Genomic DNA, 20,196 nt, shown 5'->3' on the forward strand with positions numbered 1-20,196 from the left:
GCAGCCCGGACTGAGATACAACGCGTCATTCCAACTCAAGCTTTGTTACACCAGTGTGTGTGTTGTACACTTTCAGTACAGAGCTGGCCAGTAAATATGATTAATCTGAATTGCCCTTTGTCATGACCCATCCTTGTTTTTGCCTCCATTGCATAATAATGCACGACAATACCTCCATAAAACCTAATTATCTCTACAAGTGATGAATCACCAGGGCCTTGCAGTGGTGGAGTAAGATAATGTACAGTACATGCTGCATGATGTATGGTGCTATATGCTTCAGCATCACATATATATAATCTAAAACACTGGTTGTCAAAGTGGGGTCTGGGGAGCTTAAGGGGTCATTGAAGGGCTTCCAGTGGAATAGTTTAATTTCACTATAATTTAATTAACTGGATTATTAGTGATTATTTTAGTGTCCAGATGAAATGGTATTTAGATGGGTGGAACATAACCCTGGGAGAAATTTGATTTGAAACCGGTTGGTTCATGCCTATGTAAGCAATATGTGTCATATTTTCTTTTACAGGAAGAAAAATGATTGTAGGCCTATGTTGATATAAGAATATAAAGAAAGAGATTTTTTTATTTATTTATTTATTTATTTTTTTTGCATATATCATCAAATAGATGCACAATATGACCAGGGGTGTGATATGAAAGGGTTAAAACAGTATTTTTCATTACACATCCACTTTAACATTATGTTTTAATCTCATTACGCTGAATCTAATTGTCAGTGTTCAAGCATGTCACATAAACTATTTAATACCTAGCACAAACCAAATTATCTTTTAATATCAGGGTCCCGAAGGCAGAATCACTTCACATCGATGTCCGCAGTTTAACAAAAGTCAAAATGGACGTCCAGAACATGGAAAGGTTTGAAAACTGATGATCTAACCATACATATTCCTTTTGTTTTTAGCACTCCCCAAGTGTCTTAACAGTATATCAGCTGCTTTCACTAGTCCAACTTTGGGCTTACAACTTCAGCTCTCTGGCTGAAAAGGAGACCTGGTATTGGGAAAATGTTGGCCCCTTCATGTGAGAAACCTCTGTACCGTAAGCGTGGCCAAATAATGTTCCCCATCTCCCATAAAGCAGTGTACAATTTATGAAGGGTGGACATGAAGAATTCCAGTGGCCTTTCCTAAATGTCACACAGACAAGTGATTTTCAAGGGTCATACACACAAATGAAGATTTCCAGTGTCCTGCCCCAGTAACGTGCTCCAAGTCAACGGTAAACACCTGAGAATGCCATGAAAATCACAGGTTTACATCCCCCACAGTTCAACACTGGACCATCGAAACAGGAGTTTAAGAGGAAGGCATTCAGTGTGTCTCAAGTGTGTGTTGGCATATCCTGTGTGAGGTTGACCAGAGGCAGATTACACACCCAGAGTGTGTGGTGAGCTGTGCTGCAGCCAGCCAACAGTGGTTGAGATCATAACACTAAATCATCTCATATCACAGCCATATCTGCTCTTCCCATGGCAGTTAGGAGCCACGAGCTTAACCGACACTGTCACTACAGGAATGTACATTAAATGGTCCCAATTTTCAACAAGTGGGCAAATTTCAAGTGATTCAGAAATACAGGGAAAGAGTCAGTGGTCCCTCGAAATTAGGGGGGAGCACCAGACAGCCACATACTTTATATTATCCACCTGTAATGCGTCCAGGACCAGTTATTGAGCATAATAGCAAAATGGGATCCATATATTGTGTTGCAGTTGTATATAGTATAAACATGATGCTACAAAATACATATGAACCAATAGGAGCCTAATGTTTATATATATAAAAATATATATATGAATTATGAAGAAGTAGCTTGACAGTGAGAGGGAATTGACACTGAGCTCCTAATTAAAATAGGTTTATACAGTGAGCCTATTCAAGTACTTGTGTGGAGGGGATGTGCAATCTGTAGCCGCTGTCACCAATATTTTGTTAGACCAATACTGACATCTATTGGTGAAAATTTGTTGTTTTCCAAACAGCAAGAATGAGCAGGTAATGCACTTAGGTAATTGCGCTTCATTATAAAACACAGTGGAGGATTTCACTCTACAGTGTAATGTTCAGCAGGAAAAGCCTGTTGATCTATTCATATTAGAAAAGAAACAAAAGGAAATAAAAGGAGAAAAAAAAAGATTGTCTACATTCATGGCATTATCTTACAAAAGACATTAACAACAGTAAATTACAGCATATCTTGAGATTACTAATGCTAGTAACCACATTGTGACAATAACAGTGATTTTTTTATTTGAAATTGTGCGGATGTCTCTTTACAACAGAATTCCTAATTTGATGAATTTAGTTTTGTGAGACTTATTTCATCGCAGGACACATACTATTTATTGGTGAAAGCTTAACTTGGGTACTTAGATAGATAGATAGATAGATAGGTAGATAGATAGATAGATTTACTTTATTGATCTCATACTGGGAAACTGGGAAACTATTACTTATTACTTGTTGTTGGTGGTGAATTTGTGCTGGTAAACAATATAATAATCTAATACCATTTACAGCATAAAAAAAGACATCCAGCGTTGGCCTTTTTTTTCTCTTCAAAATAAGATATCCATAATTTGAAATAATTGACACCCTATTAGTAGAAGCTCATGCCACAGATATTGCTTTCTTAGAGTGAGTTGCTGGTGTGAAACAAATAAATAAATAAATAAATAAATAATAACGCAGACTGCTATTACAGACCTGGATCATATTGCAAAAGCCCTCTGTTTTAAAGGAGGGAAGCATCTGTGTTATTGAAATGTTGTATACTCTAAATGAACATACAACATTTGCATTTTGGAACAAAACTCATCAAAGGTGGGAGCCACTCTCTGTGTACACATTTCAGGTTGAAGGGAGGAATCTGAAAACTGTGTGATGCCATCCCCCCGGTCACAAAGCCCATTTGACTACGTAAGCTATGTTAAATGGGTGGTGTTTATGAATAAATTCGAAAACACTTATACTTTTGGACCATGTCCACGGGGCACTTATGTAAAATACGAAGGCGGCGCAAAGCAGGATCTCCAGCTATGTCTTGCAATACCAGCACCTTTCTGTGTTTCTCTGTCAAGGTTAGCCAGGGGAGATAATACAAAGATGTGTGAGCGTGTGGTTGTGCATGTGGGGGATGAGGGGGAGGAGGGGGGGAGGGGTGTGTGTGTGAGTCATCTGGATGAGTCATGTGCTGTGTGTGTGGACAGCTAGAGGAAGGATGGATAGGGATAGGAATGGTGGGGAGTGGAGGCCAGAGTGGAAAATCTGGGTGTCGTGGTGGTCCGTGTGACAGGAGGGAGCCGTGTGATAGAGCAGACGCATTAACTTACTGTATGAGACCGTTCCATCAGGGTAAATAAACAGGCTGTGTGTGGGACCCTGACGCTACTATATGTTCCATCTGATGCATTTTTAATGTATTCCTCAGAGATGGAATGATGAATATATTTTAATATCATTCATATGGGCCACAGCTTGCAGTATGTGCCATAACCAGCAGGGGCCCTTCCATATGTAGATTCAAAGCGTTTCTGAGAGGGGAAGATATACAGTGGTAGCTGAGGAACAGAAACCAGAGTCTGGGGACTATGAGAAACTTTGACAAAAAGGCAGCCAGATGAGGAAAAATGGGTTTGGTGGTTTTGAATACTAAGGCACTAGACAGAATTTGGGTGCATGGAAATGATTAAAGAAATTTTCAGGGCAGCATTTCATTGAGCCCCATCACAATGCTGGATTTCATTCAGAGCATGTCCTCTCTCTCTCTCTTCTCTCTCTCTCTCTCTCTCTCTCTCTCTCTCTCTCTCTCTCACACTCTCTCTCACTCACTCTCTCACTCTCTTCTCTCCTTTTCTTTTCTATGTCCCTTAGAGAATAGGTACACATGAAAGGCTGACGTATTTCCCTGATGCCACTGTTCTCAGTTTCCATCTCTCCCCCTCTCGATCACACTTTACCTCATAACCTACAGGAAGCCACCCATATGCACAACAGAAACCCAACATTTTCCCTGCTGTAAACACACCACTGACACCCTGGCAACCTGAAATGTGAAACACATTTACATGAATGGAAAAAAGCTGGTTTTCTAAATGCATGGCAAGTGTGAAACCTAAAAAAAGAAAGTAGGGTCTCTGCGGAATATTGAACTTATTAAGGAGAGATCATGTTGTTGATAAACTCCCAAACTCATTGGTTTGAAGAATCGTGACCAGCTGAGTCAGACTGATGACTTTGTTCAAATTTATCTGATTTCTCCTCAGTGAGTCAGTCAGAGGAAGATGCCTGGCTTATACTTCGATTTAACAGCTCTCTGCCTTAAAACTACCAATGACGAACACACATATCCGGGCAAGGCATGACAGCATCCACGATACACACTGCATCTGACGAAAAAAAAAACCCAAAAAAACAAGTGAACTTGAGGTGCTACACTGCATTGGCTCATAGAACAGCACATTCAACACAATAACAGCCCCTTTATTTTTCCTTTTTCTTTTTTTTCTTTTTTTTTTGTCTGTTTTACGGTGCCTACACCTGTACCGGTGAATGAACAGTCACGTCTGGTGGAATCAGGCTGCCTTAGGGTGATCCTGTTTAATTAATTCTCACCCACTAACACTGGCTCTCTACCGGGGAGGGGTGAGGGAGAGCTGAGGGTGGAATGTGATGAAAGATTCATGAGTAGTGGTTATGTTGGAGTGAAGATACGGGTTTTATGTCAATGGAAGTGAATGGGATGTTGCAGCCATATGAACACTTGAATATGATTAACACGTGAAACAATTTTGATATACACCACAAATTCAGAGGTGAGGATATGTGAAATAACTGGCGAATAGGGGAGGTTATCTTTAGGCTGTGCTGCATTGTTGTAATGAGCAAATGGTCACTCCGTATTTCGACAATGTACTGTAGCAACACTGTTGACATGGCTCCAGGCCCTCAGTTCTAACAAGCTGCAGATTGGAAACCAGGCTGAATCATTGTCAATGTTGCGCTTCAGTGCATGTAAAACTATGCAGCTGTGGTGGAAGGAGAAGGAGGGAGGAAGAGATGAGGAAAAAAAAGGAGAGAGGGTGAGGATGAGGAAGAGAGAGAGGGAGAGTGAGAGGGAGGGCGAGTGGAGGGAGAAAGAGAGGGGAGAACAAGCAGGGAGAGGAAGACTGGTAAAGCAGAATACTGATTAGTGCTGTGCAAAAAAAAAAAAAAAGTGGAGGGGAGGAGGAGAGGTGGGGCAGCAGCAGCACTCTGCAGGTGAATACAGAAGCCCTGTGGGGTCTCTCTCTGTCTGCAAAATGATGCTCGTGTAACCTGCACAGGGAGAATTGAACAGAAAACAGATGGGATGGGAAAAGATAAGGAGGGAGATCGAGATAGAGCGAGGAGAAGAGCAAGAGAGGGAAAAGAGATAGTGGTGGTGATGGTGTGGTGGGAGGCGGGGATCACTTGCACTGCAGAATGAAAACGACACAAGGGATCAGACAATGTGTACAGAGACATTCCCGGGACTTCAAAGTGGCATCCCCAATCTCTCCCTCTCTCCCCCTCCCTCTCTTTCTCTCTCGCTTTTTTCTATCTCTCAGAATCTCTCTTTTTTTCTCTCTCTCTCTCTAGCTATCTGTTCCTCTGTCTGTTTCTCTCTCTGACAGGTGCAATTGCTGCATTGGAAAAGAGATTTTTTTTTTTTTTTTTTTTCTGAGGAAGAAGCAGGGGGTTGGTGGGAGCTGGTAGATGATGCTCCTGTACAACGTAAGAAACAAGAAATCTGAGACAGGGAGTTGTGAAATAAGGCCTAAGGGTAAGAAATGAAGGAGCGAGATGAGCATAAGAACATGAGGCGCATTGAGCATTCGAGTCCCAGTAACGTATGACTTTTTCATACTTGGTTCATGATACCCCTGTGAGAGCACTGATGGCTGGAGCAGGCATTTGTGTGAGTAAGAAAACTGACCATCGCTACCTTTGATTCTGTATGACTTATTAATGCTCGGCTCATTAGTTTGTGTAACCCATCACATGTTCGGGTCTCTCTATTAAAAATGACTCTGTACCCCTGAGAGGGATGTGCTTTAGGATTTAATGAGCACCGGGAAGGAGAAGTATGGGTGAAGGGCTAGCTTATAGAGGACTGAAACTAGCTTGCAAATGGTGGTAAATCAGCAGTGCGCTTCAAGTGTGGAGTTTCTGGTCAATCACTGAAATATTGATAAAGAATTTCCATGTCTTCTGAGCATTTTAGCGATGAATAAATGACTTTGTGGACACTTGTTGACACCAGGTAAGAGCAGAGCTGCAAAGCCTGTCCAAAACGAAAGCATATCCAGCGATTATGTCATTGCACACCAAAAGATTCAATGAATTCAGGGAAAGAAGTGGCTGCTATACATGTGATCACCTTGATTATAAGGCTCAGGAGCTCCATGTCGACTGACGATAGAGACTTCCTGTTTGCTGCACGTTTGTGGCCGGCTCTGTATTGTCAGCCCAACGAAACACTTGTTAAGTATCACTTCCTTCTTTCATGTGATGCTGTACTGTAAATCTTCTTTTTTATCCCCTAGATATTTACCTCCTCCTTTTGTCACTCTCCTCCTTACACTACAAGTGAATCACCTCTCTCTCTCTCTCTCTCTCTCCCTCCCTCCCTCCCTCCCTCATCTGCCACTGCATAATTCTCGCAAAAACACACACTCACTCTCTCACACACAGATGCACACAGGAAATCAGCCATCAGCAGCTAATCAAAGAAAACTACCTATGAAAATGAGAGATGTCTGTGTGTGTAAAAAGGCAAAAAAAAAAAAAAAAAAAAGGCAGAGAAAGACAGGAGGGAAGGGAAATGGCAGACAGAGAGAAATGAAAACAGAAAACAGGACATGAACGTTCATAAATTACAGCAAACTCTCCTCAGCCCCCCAAAATTTAACTTGTGGTTATGTTAAGCTATACTGTTAACACTTTGTTTATACCTACCTTAGTGTCATATCTGTTGACCTTGTGGCTCTCATTAACCACCATACAAGTGTAATGAACATTTACAGTGAAAACAAAACCAGGTATTTAGTCTATCTTATATGTCTTATATTATCTTATCTATTTTATATAACAGTTTCTGATATTTTGCCATTACAATAAAGACAAAGCATGTTGACAGCATTATAAAAAGTGTTTCGTCAAATTGTGTTGCCACTGCTGTCATTCTTTCTGAAAACTGTTTTCAAGTTTATTAACTCAAGAGAGACACAACTATTTTCACAAAGATTACAGCTATGTGTAAGAGAGATTAACCTTTTGGTGAGTGTTTTACATTTAGAGCATCAGGAAGCTGTTAACCTAACTGTTGAAAACAGACAGACATAGACATATGTAATGTAAAAAAAAAAAAAAAAAAACACATACACACATACATGCACACCTTACATTTTCTACATAAGGGTGCAAAACTTTTTTGGTATCACAGAAAATTCTGTGAATTGCACAGGTGATGATACTGTCAAAAGAGGAGGAAGTATTTATCTGAAGAGATGACAGTGAGGGAGTGGGATGGAGAGGGTAGGTGGAAATGACACTGAAAGTGGAATACAGAGAGAGTCAGACATGAGGGAGAGCAATGAGACCTGAAGACTTCTCTCAGAGTAGGCTATTGGTTCGTTTGTCTCTATATGCTGAATCACCATCCAAAGCCACCTGCTGAAGCTGAGGACATTCTGATCTTTTGTGAACATCAAATGACTCCATCACCTTATAAACCATCGAACGTTGCGACTCGGATGAGTGGTTGAGCTGTGTGGTTGAGCTGTGTCTTCACCACACACCACACCAACAGCTCTCTTTGTTTGATATTTCAAAAAGAGATGGCCACTTTAGTTCATAAAACTCTCATCAGAATGTTGCCAATAGCAAGAGAGGATGTTGTATGACTCAATTTGATCTGATCAGCTGTCTGGCTATAGGCATTACAGATTCACAAACACACATTGTTTTTTGTTAGCTTCCCACATACATCAGCAGAGAAATTTAACAGCATGATGGAGCCAGTACTGTGGTGCTGAACAACTCCATGGTGCCTCCCAGAGATGATCCAGGAATGACAATGATTTGATCCTTGTAATTATTCTCTGGTGATGAGAGGAAGGCACACATTAGATAACTGGCTGGAAGGAGGAACTGAGACACTGATAATCACCCACTTGGCTCAAACCCCCAGCGCAGGCCTAAACCTACAAGTCAGGTAGACAGCGAAAGCACGGAAATGAGGCACCAGGATCAGATCAGGATCCAGGTAACTTACTGAACAGCCTTTTCAGCATCATCCCGCCTTAATTCTTAAATCGTGCCAGAGCCTCTAAGTATGGTACACAAGCTGCACAACTCTACAGCGATTTCTCAAGGAACAAGAAGCTCACTGCCTTAATGGTCTGAAACGTGCTTGGTGAATACAAACAACAGGAATACATTACAGCATCGCCTCATAAAAGCCAAAGATGGTCCATATCAACCTCCCCTCCCTGCCTCCAAACCCCCTGTCATGCCTCCTTCCCCTTCTTTTTTTTTTTTTTCTTCCTCACGGAACCCTAAGCGTCCTCCTGTTGACTAAATTTCCTCGGTGACGTAAGAGTCCACGTACATCGTCCATGTAGGTGATGCTTCTGAATGAATGAGTGTCCCCTCCCATCCCCATTACTAGTACTACGGGATGTCTATAAGAGCAGATCACCGGGACAGCCCGCTGAATTTCACGAGGCACCGGGGTGCAAGCGCGGAATGCGTGATAAAATCCAAAGCTTTAGCCGACAATTAAGCGCCGGTGCTGATGCTGAGGCTAGACAGGCATGACTGTAAGATGTGAACAAGTTTTTTTTTTCTTTTTTTCTTTTTTTTTTTTCGCCATCGAGCTATGCTTTCACGGGGTGGAAAACGGTAAAACTATGTTTCATTTATGTCTAGATCGATCTCTTAACTGTCAAAGTGAAGCAGCTTCAGCTGAGGTGGACCGGTTGGACGCACAGGTAAGTTTTCCTTTCACCAAGAACATTTTGTTCTCTAGAAAAATTTCTTCGCACAAGTTGATTAGGTAAACCGAGCTGTTGCGATCCACGTGTGGCCAAACATTACAATTAGGACAAGCTGTTAAATCTTTGCAGCTCACTCTTTCCTGTAACAGAATTTTCTTTTGCGTGCCATTTCGTGAATCTACGGTAGATTACAGAGGCTGGAAGTTACTGCAGTGTGAGTCACTTTGGCGCACATGGGCAGTGACAACTATGAAAAAAGAGAGAATGTCTAGTAGGGTGTAGGCTACGCTGACTGCATGTTAACCAGGCTGCATCCCCGCAGATAAGCGAATCACGACATGTACTTGATGTACTTTATATTCAAGGATATGAGTCAGCCTATATGGGACTCCTGATCAGTTTGCTTCTTGGACATATTTTCCAACAGGCAAAGCTGTCAGTCTGAATTGGGTACAAGTGGCTTAATTGGGGTAAATTGACACAACACGTCGTCATGTGTTGCTTGTTTAGCCTAACCTAAACCAAATTAAGAGACGCATATAAAATCATCTGCAGTGTATCAAATCCGTCACATCTAGGCTGTATGCACCCGTGGTGGAAAGACCCACTTTTATTTAACTGACCTATTATTTCTCTGCTTGACAGGCACAGATCGTCTCCATTATTCACCACTGTGTTTTTTTTTTTTTTTTTTTTTTCATGTTGAAATGACATCGTGACGCGTTCTTGAGATGAAGTCAATTCTGCGTCATTCCTGCGCACATGCAGACGACTCCCAATCACCCATCAGAGGGCTTTAAAGACACAGTGCCAGTCGCGCATGTACGTCCATAAGCTGCATTGCGATGTGGCTCTGGTTGAGTCGAGAGATGAGGAGGTGGGAAGGCCTGTGGGTCTGACGAAAACTCCCCGAGGTAACTCCTGGAGAGGGCAACGAGCAGAATTACAATAAGCCTGGTTCGATAAGCTATCCTCTCTGCTGTTTTGTGCGGGGAATATCCGCATGAGCTTGACAGCCAGTACCAGCACGAGCCATAAAAAAAGAGAGAGACTGAGAGTTCCCATGCGTGATAAGCAACAGCCTTGAAGATGTTTCATTAACACCAGTGGCTCCTTGAAGCTATGTGGCGCTGTCCGTGGTGCTGAACGTGCTTTATTGGCTGACCCGGCTGATTTAACAAAACATCGTGATAAGTTTACAAGGAAAGCCAGCCGGTTCCTAACAACCGGGCTGACATTTGCCACTGTACCCTCAAGTCAGTGAACCCTCTGGGATTAATTTACACAAAAAACAACATAATTTCTCCAAAGTAGATTTTATTAGTCTACTTCTGCGGATGTTCTGCGGATGATTCTCCATCTGACTTTTTCCGATGTAGACAGCATCTGAGAGCTCATTAACGGCAGTAGAATTAAAAAAAAAAAAAAATCTGACCTCTACCCAACATGTGCAAGTCTTTTACAAAATAGAGAGGAGCGTTTATGGGGATAGTTACGGTTCACGCAGCAGCAACCCGGCCAGCGGTGTCTGTCGGCCAGGAGCTGGTTTTCAGCACCACGGACAGTGACAGAGAACACTTTTTTTTTCTAAATCGCACGTATACATTACATGTATACTTTTAATGAAACACTGCTAAAATTTAATTTATAATACTGGGTCTCTTCACATCCTACAGCTGTACTTTCACTGTAATCAGTTATTATTTCTAACAAACTGAGACTGGAACTATTGCAAATATCTGATGGCCATACTATTGGATGTAACTTTTCTACCCACAGACATATGAGGAGGAGAGCCCAAGTCAGCTGTAAACTATAGCAACAATCTAGTGGCAACCATTGCACTTGCTGGGACAGATTGCTCCTTACCTTTGACACCCTCACTTTTCTAGATTCAGGAAACAGGATATGCCTTAAACATGCACAGTGCAATTTAACATCACAAAACAAATTAAACACCTGAAAACAGCCTTTGTTAACATGAGATCGGTGCTTGATTATACTCAAATATCCTGACTGCTGACGTCAGCCCTGAGGTTATTCAGTTGAGCTTGCATAAGCCACCAATCCCCCCTCTGCGCGCCCATCTCTCCATATCCTGTGGCTGACTCATAGGTAATCTGTATGGAAATCGATACTACAAACACAACAAGTGGGCTATGTTGCCATTAGTCTGGCCACATGGCTTATAAGGCCTTTGATGGGAACACCCACAATGCTTCCTATAAAGAGAGTTATGACAAACTATGTGATCTCATTTGGCTCATACTAATGTGCTGCACCATAGAGATATGATAAGCAAATACGGCTCTTCGTTGTCCTCATTCCTCATTTGTTTGATTATGCAATGTAGTTGTAGCATTTAATTGTTGAACAAAGGTCAGCACTGTGGTGTCTGTCCCCCCACCCCACCTCCCCACCACCCCCTCCACCACCACCCTGAACCCCCCTCCCCACCATCCCATCCTAAATCCCAGTTGTTGTCACCAGCTTGTGTGCTTTTCTCATTCACTACAGTCTAACGCTGCCGATTTAATTATGTGATGTTGTTGTGTTCTACCTGTCAGTGCATCAATACCTTGGCTCTAGACTGCTTACTGCTAAAAATCCTCCAAAGTACAGTAACAGTCTACAGTCATGGCTACTGACGTCTGGCAAATCTCACCTCTATAGGATGACACTCACCTTTATGATTCAAAGAGCTAAGATGAGTGGGAAGACGCTACACTCTGTGAAGTTTTCCTTTTGAAACCTGGCACTACTGAAGGCTGTATCACTGACATCATTAAGCCACTGAGGACATCAGTAGTTACGACAGCCAATCATATTTCTCCCACTGTCTCCATGGTGACCGTGGCATTAGATTGTTACTGTAGCAACAGCACCAGTGGTAACAGTCTACAGCCATGGTCGCTAGGGGGCAAACACACATCTGAACCACAGTGGTGTAAAAGAGGAAAAAAAAAAAAAAAAAAGACACTTTAGACCCGTGAGGGAAGGCAGCAGTGGAACAACCTTTGAACTGTGGAAATAAGTGCAGCATTTCTTTACCACTTTCACAGAATATGACAGCCTCGTGCATTTTTCTCCATGATAAAAGAGAGGCTGCAGTGGGATGTGTCATAGCTTTATGCAACTCATTCAATTCTAGATATAGATTTTCTTCATAATTAATAGAGAAAAAACTCCCTCAACAAACAGGCTTTTTACAGTATCTCAGCCTATGAGGAAATTACTGAAGGTTTTGTCAGTGACTTAGTTATGTTATGATTATTATTTTTTAAGTTGATTGTTTTAATTAAATAAGCTAAGGGCAAATTGATCCCAGTCCTCGCTGAAAGAAAAACAGGTTATATAATGCAAATTGAATCAAACTGGCACAAAGTGTTCATCAGAAAAGTGTTCAACGAAAATGCTGCAGACAGGTCACTGAACTTTATGAACCAGCTCACGAAGCACAGAAGTAGAAGCCTCTCTACGTGTCAGCGCTGCTGTCTGGATGACGAGGTGTTTGAGCATCGTTCAAACACTTATCTCACATATCTGCGGTACATTTCAGAAGGAATATTAAACACATATCCTTGAGTGGGAAGGAATCCCTGAGGTTGAGATGAAGGAAATCTTGGGTGTTGAGGAAGGTTTATCATAACAGCGGTGCCAGGAGGAGGCTACTGCCGAAAACTGCTCCAGTCCTGTCAGGGAGGAGCTCAGGGAAAACCCTGAATCCTCTGTCAAACCTGACATTTACTCCTTATCAACAGGAGACTACAGCCAGTCTTACACATACTGAACCAAGTTGGGAATAGTTGGGCAGTATGGATAAAATCTTTGTATACTCTTCTGTTTAGTTTTAACAGAACTTTAAAGACACATAATGTACAAAAATTTAACTGAACTAACTTTACTTTTCATTTTGAGTTATGTACCTCTTATTAAGTTATACCCATGCAATGTATCTCTTACTATCAATAAATGAATTAATCATAATCTCGTCTTTGCATCTTTGTTGGCACAACGACACAATAGCAACACTGTCATGATTTAACGGAGGTTGGAGGTGAGATTCAGCCACAAAGCAGCATTCCCGGGGCTGGTAGCGATGTAGGGTTTTGCTCAAGGACACGTCAACAGGGTGAATGCTCGATGACACATGGCTTGAAGGGTCCTCCGGTTGAAATATGAAATTGATATCGTATAATAATAGCTTTCACGGATGGTCCAGGTGCAGATCCCTCGATGGGTGAGTGCCCGTTGTCTCTGCACTGTAAGAGGCTACATGCTGAAGCTCCACTCCAGCAGCACATAAACTCTTACTGTTCAGAGACCTGGACTCCACAGAGGCCATCAAATCCACACCACTGTCGGCTATAATTACCTTGTTTTTATAATCCCGGAGCAACTTTGGCAGTGAAAGGTTTAGTATTTGCTCCTCACTCTTAGAGTCAGGAGCAACCTAAGATTACTGCAATAAATACTGATAAATTCTGATTAGCTGTGTAAAGATAAAAAGGGAGGATGGCCACAAAAACACTCTAATAGGGAGAGCAAAGCCTTTTATGTATCAGTATATTGATAGTGCTAGTAATGAAAAAAAAGTAGATTGATAATTTTTCCTGTTCAAACTTAACACAGTCAGAGCAAACAGAAATGGGAGATAACAGATGTAGTCAGTGAGACAGTCATAAGTTATAGGGATTATATTCATAATATGTTGTAAAGTGGCCAGAGCCTTTTTTCACTTGTTTAGCCAGTAAATAAGTATGAGCATCTCAGTGCAAAAGATTTTGGATTGATAACGAACTCTTAAGGTGTTTGAGGACTTTTCCCATGTAAAAAGACTCCACAAAAAGTATCACAGGCTTTGCAATTAGAGTAAAAACATTACAAAATAAAAACCATAAAGCATAATATGTCTCAGCTTTTGTAAAAGGTTTATTTACTCAAAAAGCTTGACATAAACACATTTGTTTTTATGTGCATTTTAAAATTGTATTCTGGTATGAAAAACAAAGAAAACAAAGTCACATTTGATGCCTCCCTGTATCAAAACTGTTATAAACTGTATATAAGAGATTTTACACATGATAATAATTTTATTCATACAGTATGTATCTTGGCTCCTCAGAATAAGAGAAAAAAAAAAAGTCTTTTACTGATGAAATTGCGAGGTTTCTCTGTCCTTGTTTCTTTTACCTGAGAAAAGAGGAGTGATCATATTAACGATGACTATCAGTATCATATAAACATTTCAGGTCATTTCACAACAGTGGTTTTATAGTGTTTATAAATATCTTTACACAGCCGTCATATGAGAGCCTTGAATCTTTTAGAAGTCAACTAGTCAGGAATTTATAAACAGCCATATTTTCAGATCAACAAAGATGCATTAAAGAGAGGTAAGGCTTGTACTTGCTAGTAGGCAACAAGCCAAAAAAATACCAAGGCACACTTCTTTATCAAACGGATTCTTTAACCAACCATGACAACCGTGTACTTTGAATATTTATCAACAATTTCTCAACAGTATTTATGAACGGTGCCAAGTCTGTGAAAACCTTCAAATCAAGTGGTGCAAACGCCAAAAATGGAATTGTTCCACGCAGTCTGTCCCCGTGGAGATAGAAAGAAAAGAGTAACGGAATTAACAAGAAATGATAGGTCGCAGAGCAAGCAGAAAACATTGACAATCCGTGGCAGGACGCAGTGGGTTGAAGAAGACGGTGACTGTGTGGTGACAGCCCTGTGCTGGGGTGGCTCTTGGCCGGATGATCAGGGACAGGCTGACCTCCCACACAGAATTAGTCATCCCTTTACACCACTTATTTTTTTTCCTCTCAAGACTCTTTTATCCAACCTTCTAACAACCTTCCTTCACATTGCTGTTTGGCTGCCCATGCTTCTTCCCTCCCTCACAGACAGAAATCAGCCTTAAGACATAATCATTTATTGTTCAAATTTCCACAAGGATCTGGAGCGCGGGGAGGCAGCTCTTAAAAACACTACAATTAATTTTCATCCTTGTTAGCATTTTATTGCAACAAGCCGAATCAAATTATTCTGTTTTAACTTAGAGACACACTAGCTTTCAGTTTAGAGACACAGCCAGATCTTTTGGTCAATGCCACAGTGTCACTGTTCTCACTTCGATCCAATCCTCTTCCTTAAGAAAACTGATCTCTTTGCTTTCTTGAAGTATCAAAGGTCTCTTCTGCCCTTAAGCCAGCAAGCGTCTTTCTTTGTCTTTAGGCTTGATGCCAAATGGCCAGATGTGGCAGCAGGACATAATAGATCAAACGCGTCAAGACCTGTCAGACATATCTGTCCAGGGCTAACTCAGGGTCACACTGCAGGAACACCCAACTCATTATTTGGCTGGGCCACAACAGCCGGCCCAGCCCTTACGAACGCAAATGTCTGTCACTGACTCACTGAGTGATGAAGTTACACCATTGGTCGGCCGAGGGTCGGAGTTTCCCCATTGGCTGTTGCTCTTTCAAAATGAACTATTTTCTATTACGTCCTTGAGGGGTGTTTACAGCGATTCCACTCATTGACTGCAGCTCATCCCAAATTTATTGCACGTTAAAAACAGAATATTTTGCTGCTCTTGGATACTTGTGAATTCATTTGACCGGACCATTCTGTTGACTGCAGCTCGTTCTACATTTATCGCATGCTGGCACCATAGTATGACTATCCCTGTAACAAACTGGCCACAATTTTGACCATTCACACCCAGTCAAGCCATACGCTTGGTTTGGAGTGGCATACAGTACCTGAGATGGACCTTCTGTCGGTAATGCAGGTTCTAGTAAAAAATGACACACCCTCAATGGATGCTACTTCAAAAGCTTTTAGTGTAATGTCCGAATGACGCAGAGACAGCTTGTAGACTGACAGCATGCAGCTCAGCTCAGGCTCTTTGTCTGACGTTAAAGATACACCTGCACCAGCGCACTGGACATCATCCGTTCATTACTGCCACAGCACATTCACATGAATCTTTCAAACAGTATTTCTCTGTAGCTCTGTATTGATATTTGACTCTTCCCTCAAAAGTTTCTCACCCACCTACAGAGTGCCTTGGCAGATGTAAGTACAGGAAAGTTCAACCAAACCAGTCTTCTTTGTTGTCGTTCTGTTAAGGTCTAATGTAATCCAGGGGAGGGGGTGGAGGGACAAATAAAGAGAGGAAACAGAGATATCACAGTGAGATGTGACTAACGGAGAGGGAGAGAGAAAAAAAACAGACAGAAAGGCACAGGAACAGAAACACAGACTTCTGTGATACTCAGTTTTGGGGCTTATATACATGTCCTCTCCAGCCACTCCTTCCCTAGCACAGCCCCAGTCACATGTGGCTGTCTGAAGTCACACACTGCCTCAAAGCTACTGTGATGGGAAAAAAAAGCACAAAAACAAACTTGCGAAATAAATATCCTCCTCTTCTGTTTATTTTTGCTGTGGTGCAATGAGTCACAAAAAGATATTTCAAAACTTCTGTTAAATAACAGTCTTTTTGCATTCAGGCCAGATCTCCATTCCGGACAAAAAAAACCAAACAGTAACAACGAGCATGAGCAACAAATGATCACTTTATGACAAAATCATGAGACGATGAATTTACTCAGGCAAACTTTTCTGACCTCCAAGTCAACATGCAGGAAGGTGCTGAACAGATGGGGTCAGTGACAATGAGGGAGGAGAGGAGGGGACAGGGAGAGTCTACTGTGACTCAGCCTTTCCCTGGTCAGAGAAATAAACAACTACATCACGGGGACTGACATGTTTTCCTCACTCACAGGTACCAGATAAAGGCACAGGCAAACACTTCATATTCACTGACAACATGTTAATTCAATCAAATCCTTGGGATGTTGGATTATGTGTGATTATTGCATAGACCACATTAGCTGATGACATTTTGAGTCATATAATTGTTACTGCTGTTGGATACACAAACAAGTGCTGGGCACCAATAGCAACAACCTCATCATGCATTATATCAATATCACTCTGAGGACTGGGTGACCTGGACACCTCTTGTGTTAAGCGTATCCTACACAATGACTCAAAGTTATCAGAGGACGCACACAGTCATAACACCCAAAACACCCCCGCAAACTCTCTCTTTGGCCAGTCGTGACCTGAGTGCAGGAAACTGGGTGCTGATGGCAGAGCAAGTGTGATGCAAAAACATGAAGAGTGGGGGGGGAGTAGAGAGAAGAGATGCCAAAGAAGAGGAGGGATTGTGGAGTGAAACTCCCAGCACATCTGGAGACAATTGCGCAAACCATCTACAAAAGTACACTGGGTACTTGGACTCCCCCAAGCGCACTCGCTCACTCGCTGCCATACACAACAGAGCTTGTAGTCCACGGGGAAAAGTGTGTGAATCGACTGCACCACGGGTCTACAAATAAGTTATGCAACCGGTGCCACCTAGTGGTCAGTGTGCTGGACTGTCGATGTTGGTGGAGCCAGTAATGAATCTGCGAGAGCAGGCCAGACTGACTGGGGTTTAAATGAGTCACAGAGCTGCCTGTCTGCGGCTGGCTGAGCTGAAACAGATCTGCGGATCAGAGCCTCATTAGGTTTCAGGTCTAACTCCCCTATTAGTTTGCTTCCATGAGCCAAATAAAGTACTGTAACCACAATATGCTTTGAAATAGATCTGTCAAACTCTTAAGGAATTTGCCTTTATTGAGTTCGGGAGGTTTTGTCCAACTTCACTGTTTTATTATAATTTTTTCCCCTCTAATTTACACAGACTGGGTAAGCTAGACAGACAATAATTTTCCACTCCAAGCTTCCACATAGTAACTATTATGTTTGCGACCAAGAGAAAGTATGTGGGAGTATTTTCTTTCCGTGCAATATTATTACACTACTAGCAGGTGATACATGTTCAATAAAGTGTCACTGGCATATTTGCAGCACCTTTATAAACTCTGTAACATCAGCCTAACCCAAACCCCAACTCTGATATTAGATACTAATATGATACTAATTAGACTTTGCAGTAACACATTGTAGTCAATTGACAGGAGGTGGGAATCAAGTTGATAAAATCAAGTTGATAAATCAAGATGGTCAAGTGCTGATTCAACACTTGACTCTCCCAGGTGTGACCATTTATATGCATTCAAATGAGCTCTTTGTGGCCTGCTAAACAGTATTAAACACAAAACAGGCAGGTCAGATTGTTACAGCAAGTTGCAGGGAAAGACAATACCACCACACAGTTCAAGTAATATTAACATAAAATTATTGTGCGCACTCAGTCTGACCTCAGTGTTTTTGTTTATGATCTGCCTAAAAGAAATGCTAAAAATATGTGCATTAACTATTCATTTGATGCAATTTGTTTTCTATCGATCTATAGATGGATATAGATATGCACACACACACACACACACACACACACACGCATACACTACCAGTCAAAAGTTTGAACACACCTTCTCATTTAATGTTTTTTGTTTATTTTCATGACTATTTACATTGTAGATTCTCACTGAAGGCATCAAAACTATGAATGAACACAAATGGAATTATGTAGTAAATAAAAAAGTGTGAAATAACTCAAAACATGTTTTATATTTTAGATTCTTCAAAATAGCCACCCTTTGCTCTGATTACTGCTTTGCACACTCTTGGCATTCTCTCGATGAGCTTCAAGAGGTAGTCACCTGAAATGGTTTTCCAACAGTCTTGAAGGAGTTCCCAGAGGTGTTTAGCACTTGTTGGCCCCTTTGCCTTCACTCTGCGGTCCAGCTCACCCCAAACCATCTTGACTGGGTTTAGGTCCGGTGACTGTGGAGGCCAGGTCATCTGCCGCAGCACTCCATCACTCTCCTTCTTGGTCAAATAGCCCTTACACAGCCTGGAGGTGTGTTTGGGGTCATTGTCCTGTTGAAAAATAAATGATGGTCCAACTAAACGCAAACCAGATGGGATGGCATGTCGCTGCAGGATGCTGTGGTAGCCATGTTGGTTCAGTGTGCCTTCAATTTTGAATAAATCCCCAACAGTGTCACCAGCAAAGCACCCCCACACCATCACACCTCCTCCTCCATGCTTCACAGTGGGAACCAGGCATGTGGAATCCATCCGTTCACCTTTTCTGCGTCTCACAAAGACACGGCGGTTGGAACCAAAGATCTCAAATTTGGACTCATCAGACCAAAGCACAGATTTCCACTGGTCTAATGTCCATTCCTTGTGTTTCTTGGCCCAAACAAATCTCTTCTGCTTGTTGCCTCTCCTTAGCAGTGGTTTCCTAGCAGCTATTTGACCATGAAGGCCTGATTGGCGCAGTCTCCTCTTAACAGTTGTTCTAGAGATGGGTCTGCTGCTGGAACTCTGTGTGGCATTTATCTGGTCTCTGATCTGAGCTGCTGTTAACTTGCGATTTCTGAGGCTGGTGACTCGGATGAACTTGTCCTCAGAAGCAGAGGTCACTCTTGGTCTTCCTTTCCTGGGTCGGTCCTCATGTGAGCCAGTTTCGTCGTAGCGCTTGATGGTTTTTGCGACTGCACTTGGGGACACATTCAAAGTTTTTGCAATTTTGCGGCCTGACTGACCCTCAGTTCTTAAAGTAATGATGGACTGTCGTTTCTCTTTACTTAGCTGATTGGTTCTTGCCATAATATGAATTCTAACAGTTGTCAAATAGGGCTGTTATAGCTGTGTACCAGCCTGACCTCTGCACAACACAACTGATGGTCCCAACCCCATTAAGAAGGCAAGAAACTCCACAAATGAACCCTGAAAAGGCACACCTGTGAAGTGAAAACCGTTACAGGTGACTAGATCATGAAGCTCATTGAGAAAAGGCCAAGGGTTTGCAGCGCTGTCAACAAAGCAAAGGGTGGTTACTTTGAGGAATCTAAAATTTAAAACATATTTAGAGTTATTTATCAATGTTTTCTTTGCTACATAATTCCATATATCTTGCTTCATATATTTGATGTCTTCTGTATGTATCTACAATGTAGAAAGTAGTAAAAATAAAGAAAAAACATTTAATGAAAAGGTGTCCAAACTTTTGACTGGTAATGTAAATCTATATTTATATAGATTATCCAAGGTCAATCTTAGGCCTCTGCAAACCTTTGATTACCGCATGGGGCCAATTTTGGTTT

The sequence above is a fragment of the Myripristis murdjan genome, chromosome 13, assembly GCF_902150065.1.
Source record: "Myripristis murdjan chromosome 13, fMyrMur1.1, whole genome shotgun sequence".
Taxonomy (NCBI): domain Eukaryota; kingdom Metazoa; phylum Chordata; class Actinopteri; order Holocentriformes; family Holocentridae; genus Myripristis; species Myripristis murdjan.